Source organism: Protopterus annectens, chromosome 9.part0 (assembly GCF_019279795.1).
Source record: "Protopterus annectens isolate FY-2018-M chromosome 9.part0, PAN1.0, whole genome shotgun sequence".
Classification (NCBI taxonomy): domain Eukaryota; kingdom Metazoa; phylum Chordata; order Ceratodontiformes; family Protopteridae; genus Protopterus; species Protopterus annectens.
In genome coordinates this window covers 1,591,927,924-1,591,948,080 of record NC_056743.1, presented here as the reverse complement: position 1 = coordinate 1,591,948,080, position 20,157 = coordinate 1,591,927,924, and the positions used below count along the sequence as shown (strand labels likewise).

Here is a 20,157-nt window from a genome sequence, read left to right as displayed (position 1 = left end):
AGGAGTTGTACAGAGTAAATACAAAAACAACATTTTCAGAAATAAAAGCAAAGTTTGCGCAGTTTAGGTTTCATTTAAGCATTTGATGTAGTAGTTACAGTAGCAATGGATAGATTTAATATACAGTAGTAGGCGATTAGAACAAGATGAAATGATAAGCATACTGTTAGGTATGGAAAGATAATGCTAGTGTAGGGTAGGGTTAGTAGGAGTAAATAGTAGTGTGAGGGATGAGGAAGGAGGAAGCATGGAAAGTATTAGGAGGAAGCAGTTGGAAGAGGAAGAATAGATGAGAAAAGCATAGCTAGATTAGCTAGAATTTATGGGAGAGAGGAGAATTACGTGAAGATGGGAAAGGGGAGGAAATTAGGAGGAATGAGAGCAGGAGCATTCCCAAGTAGAAGAGAGATAGGAATGGAGCAATATTTTAAAAGAGGAGAGATTTTGGGTACTGTGGATATGGGCAGAGAAGGTGTTTCATTTTATTGCTGGGGAAAAAGACAATAGAAATTGTTCAGCAGTATGTGAGGGTTTGTAAACTTTGAGGAGATTCTGATTACTGGACCTGAGAGATCGATTGAGGAGATGCACAGTGAGAGTGGAGGAGAGGAAGGGTCAGAGAGATGGCTTAAAAATGAGTTTATGGGCAGTGGAGAGCTAAATGTAAGAGAGATAATTGGGAAGTTCCAACCAGTTCAAGGAATGTAAGGAGTTACAGTGATGGGAGGAGGATTTGGAGTTGGTGGCAAACTTGGAGATCTTATTGTAACAGGATGCTAGTTTGGCCTTGAGGGTGGCTTGTAGGCTGGTAAGAAGAGGGGCTCCATACATGAGAGAAGGAAGGAGGTAGGTGGTAGAGAGGGTAAGTTTGGTTGAAGAAGTAAGGCAACGATTATGGCGATAAAGCATTCCGAGCTTCTGGTGAGTTTTCTTGATGTTAATTTGGAGGTGAGTGTCAAACTTTAGCTGTTCATCAATAATGACACCTAGGAGCTTACTATAGGGGATAATTTGGATAGGAGTCCTGTTTTGGCTTACTATAGAGAAGGAGTTCTTGTGTAAGTTAGTGTTTTTAGATGGGGTAAAGATCATGAGTTTTGTTTTAGATGCATTTACAGCCAGGTGATTGTTAAGCATCCATTTCTCAGTGCAGTTGAACGCAAACTGGGTATCATGTATAAGTTTGGAGAAAGATTCAGCAGAGCAGATGATAGTGGAATCGTCTGCGTATTGGACAAGCTTGGTATTTGGGATACTAAGATGGAGGTCATTAATGAAGATGGTAAAAAGTAAAGGACCCAGGATAGAACCTTGGGGGACACCTTTCAGAGTGTCAAGGTAGGGGGAGGTACAGTTATTCCACTTGACGGCCTGCTGCCTATTTGTGAGGTAGCTGGAAAACCAATTGATGGAAGAGGAGGAAAGATTTAGATTAGAGAGCTTGGATAAGAGTAGGTTATGGGAGATGGTATTGAAGGCCTTGGATATGTCTAAGAGGAGGGTAGATACAATGTTGCCAGAGTCACGTGCCTGGTTGATGATTTCGAGGAAGGATAGAGGGGCAGTGGTGGTACTGTGTCCAGGTCTAAATCCATGTTGTGTTTGGGTTACAAGATTGTTATCCCATTTTTAAGGGTGCTCTGGAAGGACAAGAAGTTAAATGATAGATTAAGAATCATATAGTATAAATTAAGGTCTGTTGGGATTTAACCCTAATATTCTAGCCCTGCAGCTCAGTGCCTTAAGGCCAGTGGTATTCTACCTCCAATATTTATTGCAGTGTGTACAGTGCATAGTCTGGCTTCATTGACATGCATTCTGACTCAAAAAGGCCTTACTCCTGCTGCTTGTTTGATAATGGTATGTTAAACATATGCAGTTATAGAGGACACAAAACATGAGGTCTGCAAAGCAAATGGTTTAAAAATGTTTCACCTCCAGACTTGTTATACACAATAATGAGCTAAAACTCCAGGACATCAAAATTGCTAGCTCTCCTACAGAGGTTATTCAATATCTGTTTCCAAACAGGCTTTGTGATGTACAAATGGAGGACAGTAACAGTTATCCCCTTAGACAATGGTAGGGTGTCAATGGACCCATATAATTATAGACCTCTAAGCCTGACCAGCCTTATCTGTAAGGCTGTAAAAAGGATCATAATGGAATTAATGAATAAGGACATAGGTAGCCTACGAACTCTTGGACCAAGCCTGTATAGCTTCATCAAGGGCAGATCCTGCCTTTTTAATCTGGTCAGTTTCTGAAGCAATCAACAAGGGCAAATTAATATGCACACCATACCTAGACCTGACAAAGGTATTTGATATCATTCCACACTCAGGCATCATAGATAAACTCAAACTCTCTCAGCTAAATGTAAATCTCTATATACCTCTTTGGAGAGCAAGTTGGTTCATAAACAGAACCAAGAAATTAGAGTAGGTGGCTCTACCTCCTCCAAAAGACCTGTTACTAGTGGTGTCCCACATGGTTCACTCCTTGGGCTGCTGTTCTTTGGCATTTACTTCTCAGAGGTCAAAGCAAATTTGAAGTGCATATGGCTGACCACATCTGCAGATGAATGTAAATTTGAAGCTGTCATAAGAGGACACCAACATTTTCCAAGAAAGCATTTCCCAGGCAAATTGCTGATGTCAAAACAATAGGCAAAAAATAATGCCAAGAAATGTATAATCGCATGACTTCCCTTGTAACTATCAAATTGACATCATACCCCTGAAAGTTGATTCCACAGTTAGGGACCTGGGAACCTACATCAAAAAACAACTGCTCTTTGGTCACCACTAGGATTGTCACCTTTTCAGATGCCCAGAGTGGGACATTTGTAGAAACTCAACATTTAGCTGGAAAACCTTACCCACAACCAGTGCAAAGGACTGAAGTTCATTGTTTTGCCAAAATAAAAACTTAGTCTTGTAGCATTTTATTTGCTTATGCTGTTTCAGATAACATTTAGGTATGTCAGATGCATAATAATTGTTTTATGTAACAAGTAAAGAAAAATTAGAAAATACTGTTGCCTAAAATCTCAAGAAATTTGCCATTTTAAAGTATTTTTCACAGGACACAGCTGCGCAAATAGGAATTGTCCAATGCAAACAGACAGGTGGTAACCCTAGTAACTACATCTCCACTATTATAAGGAAGTCCTTTTTCATCAAACAGCTCATATCGAAAATAATGCACCCATGTCCAGGGTTGTAATCACTCCTCTGTACTTGGCTGTAATTTGGTATGTACCCATCCAAGTCACAACTGGAGCAATGACAGCATTTTCTCATTTAAAAAAATCAAGGGCCTAAATAACAAAAAAATCTTAAAGCCTTGTCCATCTTCTTGGTATCATATAAGCTACTAAGAGGTGGCCTCTGCCTCACATATAGAGCAACAACAGACCCTATTCTGCCAGACCTATTACACATTTGCAAATCCAAAGGTAGCATGAACACCCACTCAAGGGATCTCAGTCCCTTTTGCAATATAAATAGAGCACATTGGTGGGACAGGTATGTATCAAAGAGAATAGCTCTTCTACAGAACCATCTCCCACTCCACATAAAGGGAAGTATTTCTCTTACTCTTTTCAAATGCAATTTGGATGACTGGATAGGAAACTGCAAAACCACCCATCGTTTATTACTCATGTCCTCCATGGATAGAGGCACCTAGTAAATGTCCCAACATACCCTCATTCTGCCTACCTCTGGGTTATTCTTACACAAAATATAATGGCTAAAAACTACTTTTAATCACAGTTGTCATGTTCTGTAAACTTACATATTCTGTCACTGTCATTATTATCTTTTTACTGTTTCATGTGTCTAGTAAGGTATATCTAATGCATTGTGTGTATTTTTCTTATATTTAATCATTTTGTTTCCAATCACTAATGCTGTGTATGTAGTATACAACAGTATTATAAGTACCTATTAGCCTGGACTGTGGTTGAAAGAGGTCTGCGGATCAGCCCACCAACACAGTTAACAAACAAAAAAAGATTACATAACTAATTAAATAAGTAAATAAAACAAATAAGTAAATAAATAACTTAAGAACATTGATCTTACTTACAATAACAGATTATGCATGTGGAAGATGTGAGACTCAAACTCAGGGCTGCTAAATGAGAATTTCACAAATGTTTACCTAACAGCTACAAAGTACCATCAACCTTTAAACAACTTGCTTTTGTATTAGCTGACAGAATTAATTTCTCAGAGAAGGAGTGGAGCTTTTAAATTCTTAATTCATTGTGACTGATTTCTAGAACTGGGATTCTGCTGGAGCTGAGTGACTTTGCTGGTCTGTAAACATGAGACGCACTGAATGAGAACAGGATCATATTCTCAGCCAAATGGCAACCAGACAGACAGACAGACAGAGTTACATATAAGCAGTATGGTTATATGGTTATTTTCTGCAAACAGGATAGTATATATACCTACTTTGTATAAGACAAGTGATGATTAAATCATCCCCAGACAACTGAATTAGCCAAGGGAGATGGTGGTTTCAGCAGTGAAAACATAACTACACCCTGGGACCTGACTGAATGGTTTTCTTCCTGAGTAACATTAAAAAACATAAGCATTTGTTGTGTCAGTGGGCAACCATGCTACCCTTCTGTTGGCCTGAAAAAACAAAAATAAGTGAACAAACTCTAATATGTGCCCCATGCCATCCTCAGTGGCAGCATTCTTCATATGGATTGCATTCAATGGATTATCACAGGACTAGATGTAGCAAACATTCTTTAGTGTCTACACCATGTGACGTAAAATACATTTAGCACCTTGCAGAGCTGCTAGTACCTGTTGCTGCTGTAATATATGCTTTGAGAAGTACTCCACTCATCACCTTTCCAACATGTCCACAGAAGCCCCAACTTACGCTGCTGGTGATGAATGACTCGTCATTCTTTCATATACTTCTGCCTTTACCGTGGAATCTAGTGTGATAAATATCACAGACCTTACCTTACTACCACCTTAAGCAAAATGTAGGGCCACAGGGATAAACATAAGATCAAGTACACCCGTGTTCAGGTTATGAGGCCTTCTAGGAATGCCAAATCATTCTCATTCTGAACATATTTCATATTATTTGCCCAGGAATCCATTTTTTTCTTAACCACAGTTATGTTCAGAGACTGCTTTACACTGAGTGCAAGACAATTCCACAACCTTGAAAAGTGACTGGGTTATACCCTCTTTCATATATTGTTTACTGAGACAATAAAGTTAAAGACACTCAGTGCAGTATTCCTATATTTTAAGGAAGTCTCCAATCCAATAATAACTGTCAAAAAGACTCCCTAAATGCATGAAATGCCATACAAAATTTGGCTGTGATACATTTGCAGACAAGACTGTACAAATTAATTTTCATCAAACTCTCAAATTATGAAAACTCCGTAAGAGAAGTAATACATCTAGTTAAATGTTTCTGAACCATCTCAAACGTTGTAATGCAAGGTTGTGCACATACTGGAAGCAAGTACAAATACTCTATTTATGGTGCAGAAGATACCAGGCCCTTGTAAATGCTTACAGTGGTGGTGCTCAGCACCATACATGAGTAATGGTAAAATGGTACAGATGTGCCAGAATGACTCAGACAGTGCCAAAACTGCACTTACATCTGCACACCAGAAATACCTTAAATATTTTTATTTCATTTTATTTTATTTTATTGTATATGTTGACCATAGCAGAACCCTTATACACTCTGGTCCATATTCAGCTTCATCCAGGTTATAACAATGTTATCTCTTTATGAATAACTAGCAGAATTATTAGTTATAAAAATATGATAGACACTGTTCCAGACATGCTGCGATCCTAGTATACTTGTTCACAGCATATACAGAGAAGGTTTGGCAAGGAGAAAGTGTAAACGCGCAGATGGCACAGGGAAGAGTAAAAAGTGTGGGAGGGGGAGAGAAGAAGGAAGAGGAGAGATAGAGAAGTGAGATGTGTGACAGGGATACACCAAAGAGGAAAAGAGTAAGGGACAGAAGAAGGTGTTAGTTGTGAGGAATGATGGTGAGTGGAGAAGTACATTTGTCAGTGTGGCAGAGTAACTGGAAGGGGGGACGGGTTTGTAATGCAGCTGGATACAAGTAAGTGAGAATGTTCAAAGGATCACCTGTATACTAACTGATTGGACCTCAGAAGGCAGCATCGATTTTAGGAAGTAATTGTGCAAGGGAATTGTGACTACTAGGGGATGATTACAACTGAGAGGGCATTCCCATAAGATGAAAGTTACCGAAGTGGTGCTAGGACAGATAAGAGGTTCAACCATTTGGCTGTTTCCCATATAAAAGAGACCATGGTGGGAATTTACATAGCTATTTTGTACCCTCACAGACATGGCTAGGCCTGAATATAACTCAGGGAGGACATCCCAGTGGTAACACATCTAGACTGCCTGTGTACCTTATGATGAAAGGAGATACTGCCAGCACAGCTAGCTGGAATTTTGTAAATAATTATATCTCATTGGTGAATATTGAAATGATTTATATAAGATGCTTGTGTTACAAATGTATTTGAAATGTATGTCATGTGTATATCAAACTGCTCTGTACAGATGTTTGCGTTGAAAAGGTATATGTAAAAGTGCCTTGTTTAAAATGCATCCACAGTGTGCCCTACTGGAAGAGAACAGAAATGTGCATGCACTATTGTAACTGTTTAAATATATACATTTTAACAGTGGAAACTGATATACAGGAGGTTAACCTCAGTCTAGCAAACTTTAGAAAAAATATCTAAAATTAAATTACTTTATAGGACGCAACAAAGAGGCTACCTGTCAAGTTTTCAATGCAGCTAGAGACACAAAGTCTGTGCCAGGAAGTTTTCTGTATTCTCCTTGGAGTGAACTAACTGTTACTTTTGAAGCATGAAGGACTGAAATTCTTTTATGCTTCCAGCATTTGCCAAAGATCTGAGGAAAAGCCCTTGTCTGTATATTTTACAGGTATGTGTTAAATGCTTCCAACTTCTAGCAATGGGGGTTTTGCCTGGGAAATATTAGTAATATGACCAGAAATTACGTTATTCTGCAAGCTATCCCTAACAGTAATATTTTAGATATTAATTTGACAAGTGTCTTAGTGAGACAGAGCATTCTGCATTCTGTCTTAGACCTGACAACAGCAACAAGAAAAAACATTCCTCACATCTGCCTTGCTCTAATGAAATAAGTTCCTAGGGAATAGTATAACTCTTAAATACAATCAGGAATATAGTAAAGCTCAGTTTAGATTTCATTTTTCTTTATTTGTGTGGGCCTGTACTACAATGTCATTTTAAATATTTCCTGTGGTTTTGAACTCTGATGTCACTGTGAATATATAATTAATATTGTTTTGTTCTTTTATTATTTATTATTAAATATACTTAAACCTTACATTGTGGCTGATCTGTAAAGAGATATTTAAGTTTTGAGAGTACTTGCATATTTATTTGGTGACATTGTGTGGGCCACTCCTGATAGCTTTGCTCTTGGTCAAACTACCATTTGTAATAGCGTTAATATTACATGGTAAGATTGGACACCCTTTGTTAAGGGCCTTAAAGTAGCTGATAAGGAGTGACTGGTGGTAGTGGAAACTACCTTATAGTCTGGCAAGACGGGGACATAGCTAGTAAACCTGTGCCAGCCTTTTCCAGGTGTGTGTATGTGTGTAACTCAAACCTCAAAGAGTGCATGTGTCAGCTACTTGGGCAGGGACACAAAGCACTGGTTGGACAGAGAGGGTGCTGGTAGGTCTTGGCTTGGTCACTCAGCTGAGATCTCAACTATATAGCTGTGCCATTGGGGAGTCTTATTAGAGATCTGGAGAAAGAGGGAGAAACCAGCCCTGGACTGAATGTGGTCTCTGTGTGATCTTAAGGGAAATTGTACTTGATGCAGAGGGATGCATCTGGAAATACTGTGTGTGTACGCATCATCCTCCCAGTGAACATCCCCCACTGTTGCCAATGGTGAGGACTGAGGTTCCTTGACTACTGGTCCAGTAGTGGGTCGTCACACACCTCACTATAGACTGTAAGCAGCATAGATCCATATTAAAATAGAAGTATAGCAGCCGCAACAGTTCTGACAAGACTTCATCTCCATCCCTAAAATGAGACCATTCTAACTAATCTGACTATATTTTCAGAGCTCTGACATGCAAAACAAAATCTCTGCACTGTACCTACAATGCAGGGCTCTGCTGTCCAGTTGTAATGCCCTTCCGCCAGACTCAGAAGAAACAAATCCATGGACAAAGCTGCACATCATATTCATATCATTCAGGGATCTGGAAATATATTTATTTTATTTATATATTGATTTTATTTACTGAGGTAGGGTACTGATCAGATGTGACAATTTCCAGGCTCAGTCTGGGTTGCAAAGTATAACACGACCAATAGTAGTATATTCATAAAACATAGGTAGCAAGCATTTACATCATATTAAAGAAATGGAGTTACTTTTGTAAGGAATTAAGTTAGACTGTATTATAAACAAATAAGATATAACATCAATGTAGAAAAGTACAGTCAGTACAAACATAGCAGAAGATATATAATTGTGAGAAGAAAGATGCATTACAGTAACAAACTATATACATATTTACATAGCAGGTCAATCGTAAGAAAGAGTGAGTTGGCCTGAGAGGTGCATGACAGAAAGTTATAGCAAATGAATTTTTGTTAGGTGATATGACCTATGTAGAAATGTTTAAAGCTATCCCCAAAACATCATACCTTACCACACACTGCTATAGCCCTAAGTGGCAATGGTAGTTAATTATGGTGGTGGTCTGTTTGTTATTGGTTATTAATACTTTGAGATCAGTGCATACTGAGACTCCATCAGGGACTACTTGCAAGGAAGGATGCATGGCACAAACTCAGATCTAAAAGATAGCAAGCACAAGCATCTAGGTGCAATAAGATGGAACTTTAAGCAACTGAAACTTCAAAATAATCACATTTCAGTGTCTTCTTTTTCTAGCCTAAAGCAATAATGTGGAAAAGATCTGAAATGGCATGTTCACATATCTGAGAATGGTGCTTTGTGCATTATGGCAATAATTACATTATGCTAGTGCTGGAAAGATCCATGGGATTCAAAACATACAACAAACTTTCTATACAAAATGAGATAATAGCAAAAAATAATGCAATAATAAAACAGTATACCATTATACCATGATTTCTGCAGGGGATGAGGACCCTCTGCCCCCTCAATTCCCCCACTGCTGATATATTTCAGATCTGAGGTTACTGGACCTCAGAGGAAATAAAATAATTGCTTTTTTTCTCTCCTAAAATCATTTATTCTCTCTACTCCAAAGATTCACAGTCTCAGAGATGGATTAAGTAAGTGGCAGGGATGTAGAGTAGGACTTTTACTGTGCTCCCACACATCTAAAAATAGGACGGCAAATTATTTATCCTTAATGAACATTTTAGGAGTTCCGACATATGCAGTTTTCTAAAAAACAGAAATAGTTTTGCATTTCAGGACTTGAGCTAGAAATACATTCAGACTTGTTACGCTGAGTTTTGGGGAGTTTCAGTTTTAAGGAATTTGAGCTTGTTTTATCAATGTGGTAGGAAGGCATAATAGAACTGTAAATCCAACAGAAAGCAGTTTTATACCAACCCTTTAGAGGATTCAGAGCAGCAGAAAGTACCAGAGTATGAGACAGACCTGCTCTGTGGAATCAGAAAAAAGCTACACCAAGCAATAATGTGTTAACCCAGACATACTGGCTAAGCAGAACTTACCAGATGACATACAGGAAAACTGAGAGGAGGGGACTCTGCATATACCCAGTGTGCAGTTCAAGATGATCGCTGTGTGCAGATCACTCATCTGCACTTTTCTTTAGTTATTTAAGTTTGTTTACTGTGGTAATACTCTGATCGCAATAGACCATTTTCAGGCACAGCCTAAGTGAATAAATACACACAAAAAACAAAATAAAACAACACTAATTCACAAACATGAATTAATCACTATGTACAAAGTCCAGCAGACAAGTGAAAGACTGGGTAAATATATTCTTCCAGAAACTTCTGTCATACCATGCTACATAATGCCACACTAAGCATAAGCCTAAACGTTCCTTGCTAATGCTTCTGACTTACATTGTTGCTACCACTCTAACAGTTTAGTGCCTTGGCAACTGAGCCTAGCATTATGGTAGTCATAGTACAAAACACTTCTCTAACTCAGAGGACCAAGAGCTTGCAAACCATTTACTTTGAATCTGTAAGCAGTGTACTTAGCCTAAGAAAACACAAAAAATATGAATCCTTAAGCAGGGTACCACAGGCCTCCTTCTGAATATTTCTATTGACCTGCCAGCCTGGTGTATCTACTGATATCACTACCTCATTCAGAACTAAACACAATGTGTCACCTTGCTAGAATGGAGGCAGCAGGGCACATGGTTAAACTACTGTGCAGTAAAGATGGAGACACAAATATGAATGCTATTTGCCAAAATGCAACACAACAGCTAATGTAACTAATAACTGAGATAACATGAATATCTACTGCAGTGACGTGCACAATATGTCATTAATAGAATCGTAACAAAACTTTCAAAATGTTGAACTACTCCAGGGGGAAATAACTCATGCCTACTTTACCTACCTTAACTATAATTATACAATGACTGGCCATTAACATTGAAAAATGTGCACGCTAATCAGTCAGCCCAACCAGCATGCCCATTATAAAAATCGAGCATATATCAAAAGAAAAAGTACAGTTGCCCGGGCTTTCTTCTGTTAATACTGAGCTTTCCAGTTTTCTTGATTAAAAAAATAAATAAATAAAATAAACTTTGAAATCTGAACAGGTACGGAAAGACAGACAGAGAAAATACAAGGAAAATCAGGTGTGTTATGCAAAACTAAAGAAATGTGCCTGATTATCCATGAATTTTCTCTGCCCCGTCTTTCTCATATATCTGAATTGTCCAGATTTCAAATTTTTTTTTTATAAAAGAAAAAAAAGAGCAACAGAGATCTTCCTTTCTCTCTTGCTTCCCTTTAAAAGCACTGATCTACTGTGTAAGTGTGGGAACATACAGTAAGTCCCATAAGCATGCGCAATACATCAAGAAAGACCCATGATACTATGGAAAAAACAGAAGAGCACCACAGCACCATTATATAAAGACATTATTTAAGAAAAGTAAGTACATGTTTTCTTAAATAATGTCATTGTATAATAACAATATCCCATGGCTGGGTGTGGGTAAATCCAGCATTACCCTCCCAACCTTGGGTTATTGCTATAATATCCCAGTTCAGTGAGATATACCTCCTCTAAAACAACTCTTTTTTCTTCAATCATTCCTCCTTTTGTATCCTCCCCTCTTCTGACTAGCAAACATCTTATGCCTTTAATCTTCTTGCCCTACCACTCTCCTATAATCAATGATCTCCTAAATTCTCTTGTTCCTCACTCTCCAGCAACAACAATTTTAAATATTTTAAATTACCAGAATGTCTGGAACCTGTCAAGTTATACAATTTTATAAACTATATTTCTATGGTTGTTTAGTATAATTTTTTATATAATGCACATTTTCTGATGCCTTATTTATAAAAGATTTGATTCCTTGCACTTTCATTTGCCTGCTGTATGACTTTCACCAAGTCACTTAAACAGACAGTGCTCATGAGGTGCCCTTGGGTAAATCAAGTGCCCTGCTGTATGACTTTCACCAAGTCACTTAAACAGACAGTGCTCATGAGGTGCCCTTGGGTAAATCAAGTGCCCTGCTGTATGACTTTCACCAAGTCACTTAAACAGACAGTGCTCATGAGGTGCCCTTGGGTAAATCAAGTGCCCTGCTGTATGACGTTCACCAAGTCACTTAAACAGACAGTGCTCATGAGGTGCCCTTGGGTAAATCAAGTGCCCTGCTGTATGACTTTCACCAAGTCACTTAAACAGACAGTGCTCATGAGGTGCCCTTGGGTAAATCAAGTGCCCTGCTGTATGACTTTCACCAAGTCACTTAAACAGACAGTGCTCATGAGGTGCCCTTGGGTAAATCAAGTGCGCTTACCCAGTTAACAAAAAAAAAAAAGGTCATCTATTTAAGTATGACCCTAGCCTGAGCCTGCAATGATCCATTAGGTCAGTGATGTATCCCGGTTAACAAATCCATACATACATAAGTAAATGAATACATATATACATCTTACAGTATGTTCTGTGTAATATAACTGCCTTTATATGCATTGCCTTTTGAAGTGAACACTAGAATTTATTACATGCAAGAATATACTGATTAAAAGGGGGCCTAAAAGTTGTTGATTTATTTTATCTATTTATACATAATTATGTCTCTGTCTTGCCATGAGTTAGATCTGTTGTATGACATGTTTCATTTTGCATTTTAAATATGGAATAATAGTACACAGAAATAAAGGGCTTTATGAAACTATATGTATATATGACAGCTGTATCTGCAAATGTGAAAGGTACAGCAAAACAACTACACATATATATATCTATGTCTATATATATATATATATATATATATATATATATATATATATATATATATATATACATAAATATATATATATATATGGATTCACTTTATATCCTCAATATACTGAAATGACACCAGAGATTTTGAATTAGCGTTTCTACTCCACACACACACACACACACACACACACACACACACACACACACACACACCTTCCTCCCCACATATAAATACAAGCTCTCTACTACATAAAAGCAGCAAGCCCCCCTGCACCCCCATGTGGGGGGGGCAACCCCCCACACACACATTTAAATATTCTAACTCCGAGGTTGCACTACATACAAACACACACAAAACACCTCCACACAAGCTACATTCTCCTCGCACACACACATCACAGCAACAAAACACATTAACACACACCACAGCCCCTACCCAAAACCCTTAACAAATAAACACTTAACTGAATCCATAACCACAGCGAAACACCAGAAGCGCTAATTCAAAATCTCCGGTGCATGAGGTTTTGAATTTCGCGCTTCTGAGGTTTCGATCTTTTCAGGATTCCACTTTATGGGCTCAAAATACTGAATTTTGATATTTCACTATTTCAAGCTTCTAAAGTGAATCCATGTCTAAATATATATATATATATATATATATATATATATATATATATATATATATATATATATATATATATCAAATAAAACCACAATGATAATTATCATGCAGGTGCGAAATGGCAGGAGCTTCGTTGTTGTTTATCCTCAAACAGTCCAAGTTAAACGAATACACGACTTGCAATTCACAAAGATACAAACTATTACAGCACCCATTGTTCATTTCATGTTTAAATAAAACTATAAAAGCACACAATTGGTCAGCACAACTACACCTGATAGTTGTGCTGACCAATTGTGTGCTTTTAAAGTTGTGCTGACCAATTGTGTGCTTTTATAGTTTTATTTAAACATGAAATGAACAATGGTTGCTGTAATAGTTTGAAAAAGCCTTCGGGTGAAAGCGCTCACTGTGCACAAATAAATTTTATGCAGAATTACATTGGTTGCCTGTATCTTTGAGAACTGCAAGTCGTGTATTTGTTTAACTTGGACTGTCTAAGGATATACAACAACGAAGCTCTTGCCATTTCGCACCTGCATGAAAATTATCTTTGTGATTTTATTTGAACTGTTTCGAGCAGGAGCGTTTATCCCTTGGGTGGTTTGTGTTCTACTACATATATATATATATATATATATATATATATATATATATATATATATATACACACATACACAGACACACACAAACGTAGGTCATAGTCTGAATATGGAAAATACATTTAATCGAAACATACTTGAGCGAATTCACTTTAGCAAAAGTGCATTTTATCAAAAATGCACTTTCGCAAAAAAAAAAAAAAAACAACACACAGTTTGCATGTAGATTTAGTTGTACATCAACATGTAGTGTTGATTGTGCAACTAAACAAACCGTTGCTTAGATCATGGTATAGCGTGGATAAGGGAATATTCCCTTTTCCCCACTGTAGTGCAATCTCAGAGGAAGAATATTAAAGTGTGGGTTGGAGGTGCAGCCCCCCCATGTTTTATTTGTGTAATTTTATTGGCGTGTTGTTTTTTTTTTTTTTTGCGAAAGTGCATTTTCGATAAAATGCACTTTCGCAAAAGTGAATTACCTCATGTACGTTTCCCTGAAAGGTACTTTCCATGTTACAACATAGATTCATATATATACACACCCACACACATATTATAATATATTATAAATCTAGATACTTCCTAGTGGTGTGATTCTAGATGTTTGACTGATGAATTAGTCTGAATAACAGAACTTGCACTTTAGATGTCGTGTACTTCAAGTACGATAACGTACACTTAATCGGTCTGAGAAAGGCAATTTATGAAAATTGTGGTACTAATCAGAAGGTACAGTGTCATCTCTTGCAATTTTCCTTAACCATCAGGTAAATACTGATTCATGGAGAATTTTAGTTATTGACATAAAAGGCCTCTTTCGTTAGAGAAACAAGAAGACTGAAAAAATGATTTATCTAGTTCAGACTGCATATGGTATGCCATGTGAGAACTTGCTAAACGTGTGGGATTTGAACTTTGCTATACTCAGTCAATGATTAAATTGCTAGTTAAGTAAATTCAAAAGCCCTACTGATGTAAAATTAGTCACCTCATAGTAAGAATGGGGTAATGTTAGTATAAAAAGGTGGATTTTTATGCTTGTGTGTACCTGTCTGGACTGATGCTTGACATTATGCTACATTATTTCCTGAAATGCATACTCCAGTGCTTGCAAGACTCAAAATAAAAATGTCTCTGTGATCTTCATAAGCTCGTAAGGCAGCCAGAGTGATTTACTTTGTCCATTGAAGTAAAGTTTGACTGTTTTTAGCATACCATAAAACCACAGAACTAAAAAAAAAACAAGTCAAGTTCCTAATAACTCTGTTAGGAAGTAATAAGATACAGCAGAAATTAATACTCACTACTAGTAACACAACTGCAGTAAGATATGGAATAATATCTAAAGTGATAGTTTATAGGCAAATAGTTATCTACACGACCCACACTTATGAATTAGATTTATCCTTTAAAGTAGAAGAGAAAAACTCCAAGAAGGACTTTAAAGTACAAAAGGTTGTAATGTACCACCTTGCAACAGAAAAAAGAGTTAGCACTGGCTTATAAACGGGCATCTAGTTGCTGTTTCTTATACTGAGTTGTAGAATTTAAAGACAGAGAAAGAGAGTCATTTAAACCAAAGCTTGATATCCTATATCTTTGCATGATCACTCCTGCTTGCCATACAAATGCTAGCCATGGCTAGTGTAGGTGTCACTGCCCTTCTGAAGTTATACAAGCAGGGCAATATAACAATGTAGCTGGCATATCCGTGGCACTATAACACAATTACTTCTTGTCTCACTTTTTTTGGGTATAATTGCATTTTCCCATGTATTTTAGAAAGCTTTGCAGTAGATCTGTTTATAAAAATAAAATGGCTTCCTCCAAAAATCATGAATCGAGAGACCATACAAAACTAAGGATTACTACTTCCTATTTATAGATTACAATTTCAAGGCAAATATACAATGACCTTATAACTAGATAAGACACAAAAGGCAAAAGAGCCTCTTTCCATGGCCAACAGGAATGCACTGCTATAAGTGATTTGCTCAGAGTAAGAGGATATGCAAATGCAGACTGGGGGAATCAAACACCAGAGTATTTGAAAAATCTCCTCAGTAACTTTAACTCACTATGCTGTATTGTCAACCCAAATAAGGTATAAACTCTACATCAGTAACCAACTTATTCATCTTGTGGCTGCTTTAACAGCATAAGTTAATTTCACATCATAAATTATTCATTAGTTATATACCACTTATACAGGACAGAAGCAAGGAAAAATCTGGAAATTGTCAAACTGTCAGTTTGACCTTACTTGCAGATAAGATCACAGAATCAGTCCTGAAGGGGAAAAAAAGAAAAGAATTATGGAGTCTTGTAGAAAACTTGCCCAAGGAAGCATGGATTTACTGTAGGAAGGTAAATTCAAACATAACTAGTAGGGTTTTCTGTCTGAATGATAAATGTCACAAACTAGGCAGCTTTGATGCCATAACTTAATGGGTCTTTAGAAATCACACACAATATTATTTAAATGTTAATAAATAAGATACATAGCCATAGATTGAGTGGTAGGGTTGCAACCATGGCAAACAATTAAAGGGACTTTTGGAGACCGAAGCTAAAAGCAAGCAGTGCTCTCTGAGTAAAGAAGCATTACTGGTAGCATGCATCAGAGTTCATCCTGAACCTGGTCCTCTAAAGTCTGTACTAAAAACAAAACCATATTGTTTCACATTGCTGGCAGACAACAAAAACATGCAGTGCTGTTACTACACAAGTGGGAGAGGGAGATGTTACAAGAGACTTGGTAAGCTTGGAAAGGTGATCCATATGTCAAATGGAATTTAGTGTATCTGGGAAATGAAAAGACAGAGAAACTGTACACTACTGGAAAGGAGAAAGTGACAACAAAAGTGGCAAGAGGTATATGGGTAATTATCAAATGTGTACGCACAGATGCAATCACAGACACACACACACACACACACACACACACACACACACACACACACACATATAGATACACACAATAAATACACACACACACACACACACACACATACATACACATAGATACACACAATAAATACACACACACACACACACACACACACACATACACAGATACACACAATAAACACACACACACACACACACACACACACACACACACACACACACATGTACATATGCTATTTATAGGACTGCCAATTCACCTAATGGCATGTCTTTGTTGGAAAATGAAACACCCATTGAAAACCTGCTGTAGATTTGGCACAGAAAGACTACACTGGAGAATCAATTTAGAAAACGTAATGGTGTGAAGCAGCAATACTAACCACTTCACTGCTGTGCCTCCTCATAATTAGGACATGTTAGGGAGGTATTCAGACACACACAAAAAGGCATAACTGAGACAAATAAGAACTTCTTACCACTAATTATAAACAACTGGAAAAATCCATCTGGCATACTGAGAGCTCTGGAGACCAAAGATCTGTAAGGAAGGAAGAAAGACATTTCAGTATGGTGTCCAGTCTGCTTTAGAATCATATTAAAACAAACCAAATAATAGGAAAAGAGGAAGATTTGAACAAAAATACACATTTATAAAAATATCAGACAAAATTGTAACACCCAGAGGGTAGTGGCTTTCAGAAAAATAGACGTGAAAGAAAATAGATGGACAGTCTTGAGTGTAGATAATTCAGAGGCAATGTAAGAAAGCCCTTTCTGGCAAAAAAGGTGTTGAATTTGTATGAGTATTTTCCTAAGAGCATTGCAGGGTTAATAGTAGTAAGAAAGATTAAAAGTGTATGGGACAGATGCAAGGCATTTCTTGTAAGAGTAGTATACATTAATTAGAATGTAGGAGAACTGAGATCCATGGCTTCTCAATTAAGCAGAGAAATGAGCATTTTAGCCAAGTCAAGTGTTACTTTTTTATTCAGTTATTTTAATTTGTCAATCTTTTGCAGACAGTGTATATGCAAAATGTTTAAGATATCTACTAAGAGTGCTGTTGAGAACTGTAAAAGTAATCAGTAACCTTGAAATGTTTTGACCTGTGTCAGACTAGTAAGGCAAGTGAAAACAAAACTATTAAAAGAGATGCTGTTATTTAAACTGAGCTCCCCTGACAAATTTATATTTTCTATATTCACTGTTGCTGCAAAATTTGTATAAGTACACTAACAGTAAGAACAGTGCCATAAATCAGTGTGTTTGACGTGCATGTCATATGACCTCTCTTCTTTTTTAAAATATAAAGGAACTATGAACAGCATTTCTTATCATGCTTTTTTATAAATTCAAAGTACACTTTCTATATTAAGTGACTCTGCTTTGTCATCTAAAGCTGTGATTGTTGTACTCTTTTTTTCTAATGCTGCTTATTGTATACTTGATTTTGTTTTATTTATTTATTTACTTGTGTACTTACCAGGTCAGAGCATTAACCTGATGACTTCTTTTCTGCCAGGCCGATGGCCACAGAACCCCAGTTATACATAACCAGAAACTTGACAAGAGCAGGAGCGATGATTTAGAATAGCACACACACACACACACACACACACACACACACACACACACACACACACACACACACACACACACAAAGCAGGAACAACTACAAGGTATACACATTTAAAGAATAGCACACAGATACAGGAAGTGGGTACTGAAATGCAAACCATTAAACTTTGTTCTCCTATCTGACATTTTCAGTATGTTCACATCATTTCATTACACAATAAGCTTTACCTTTACCTGCGATACCTGATATAGAAGATATTCATATATAATTCCAGAGCCTGAAGCCAAACCTTGCACTTGTTGCAAATAGAAAGCCAAAAGTGGTGTTAAATAAATAATGTGTAAAATAAACAATTAGGGCAGGTTTTAGCATGCATATGAAATACATATTTTTGCTGTGCTGTGCAAATTTTACTTTTCCATTCTACTCTGTGAATAATAATTAGTTTCTGTTACTTATAATTCACTCGCTCTTATTGACCATATGCATACCTCTCAGCAGTCCTTAATTTTGGAGAACATCCACGATTTTGCCATATATTTTTGCACAGTCTCTCAAAATGTTTTGATATTCTGAAAGGTTATCAAGGATTACAATCAGTCAATAATGCCAGACATTAAGGTTTAATGCTTCTTGTTGCTCAGCAAATTGCAGTAATATCTAGAAATGATTCCTGATTTGGGTCCTTTGTCTACCATTACGTTGAGAGGTATGATGATATGTCAATGAACAGTGCAGCCTTTCTTACTTTTTCATGTCATTTGTTTTATCTGGTCTTATCGTCAAGTGTTCCTTGAGCAGTGAATGCATTTTACATAATTCAGCCTTATCTACGTTTTTTGATGTTATGCAGTCTGCCATTTGAAGCCTCAGATTTAGTTTGTATAATGTATATTCAGTGCCGTCATTATCACTTCTAAATCAAGTCTATTAGCGCAGGTGTTAAGACATCCTCTTGTCGTCAGTGTTCCGGTTTCAGGACTGAAGAAAAAACAGAAGAGCTTAAGCTGCGAAGGGAAAGACTAACTTTTCGCTGGGCAGTTCTTTTTTAGGAAATCAAGTACAATATTTGCAACTTTAAATGAGATGAGTGGCACACAAGTACCTGAATCACCGTGGTTGAGGTTACTGGTGTGCTGCTATTCCAGCTTTGGCAACAGTTAAGGGTACTGCCACATGTTTGGACAACCTGTGAAAGTAGATGTTCACTGCTGAGCACCACTGTTTTTCCCAGTCATGGGTCAAACTTTTCCTTCATTTCAGTATGTTGCAACAGCTACCTAGATCCCTCCAATACACCATACATGAGAAACTGCTTGTTATCTGTTCAAAACATAGGTTCCATAAAGGCATACATCACTTCCAGAAATGCACAGCATCTGGGAAAAGAGCCATGTCGGGGAAACAAGCATACTTCTGAATTGACCTGAACTTTGCACAATGCACAGATTTTTGCCTCATATTTTTGGTCTCTTGCTTTTAAGATTTGTGATTTTCTGGCAAACTACTGAGGACTGAAGTGACCAAATAATAACAGACGTTGGAAGACTTCGTATCCTTTGGAAAATGCATGGAAATGAAAAACCCGTAATTCTAACAAGGTTCTACATTTTTAAAAACAATGATTAAAATTTTCCCTTATTTTTGGCCATTGTCTCCAACCTTTTTTTGGTTTTGTCCATAACTACTGTGTTAAAAAGTTGAAAAGTATGGTGAAAACCAATCATGAAGGATTCTACCCCACTAGTGAGAAGGATATCTGTAATGAGGCTGCTGATGTGCAACATGGCTGCAGGGGTAAGCGGAGTCAAAATAAGATAACAAGAAAATTGTCTTCTGTTCCTACAGACATTGTTCTTTGTTTTGAATTGTGTAAAGTGGAATCA

The 20,157-nt window shown here is 37.2% G+C and overlaps 1 protein-coding gene across 1 annotated transcript in view; it reads right to left on the bottom strand.

The window, feature by feature from the left end:
- Positions 1 to 20,157, bottom strand: part of LOC122810725 (transforming growth factor beta receptor type 3-like) — a 207,440-nt gene that overhangs the window by 186,259 nt on the left and 1,024 nt on the right. Inside the window, exon 2 of the mRNA XM_044082287.1 lies at positions 17,169 to 17,230. The gene's annotated coding sequence lies outside the window, so the exon portion shown is untranslated. The remainder of the gene's footprint in view (positions 1 to 17,168; positions 17,231 to 20,157) is intronic.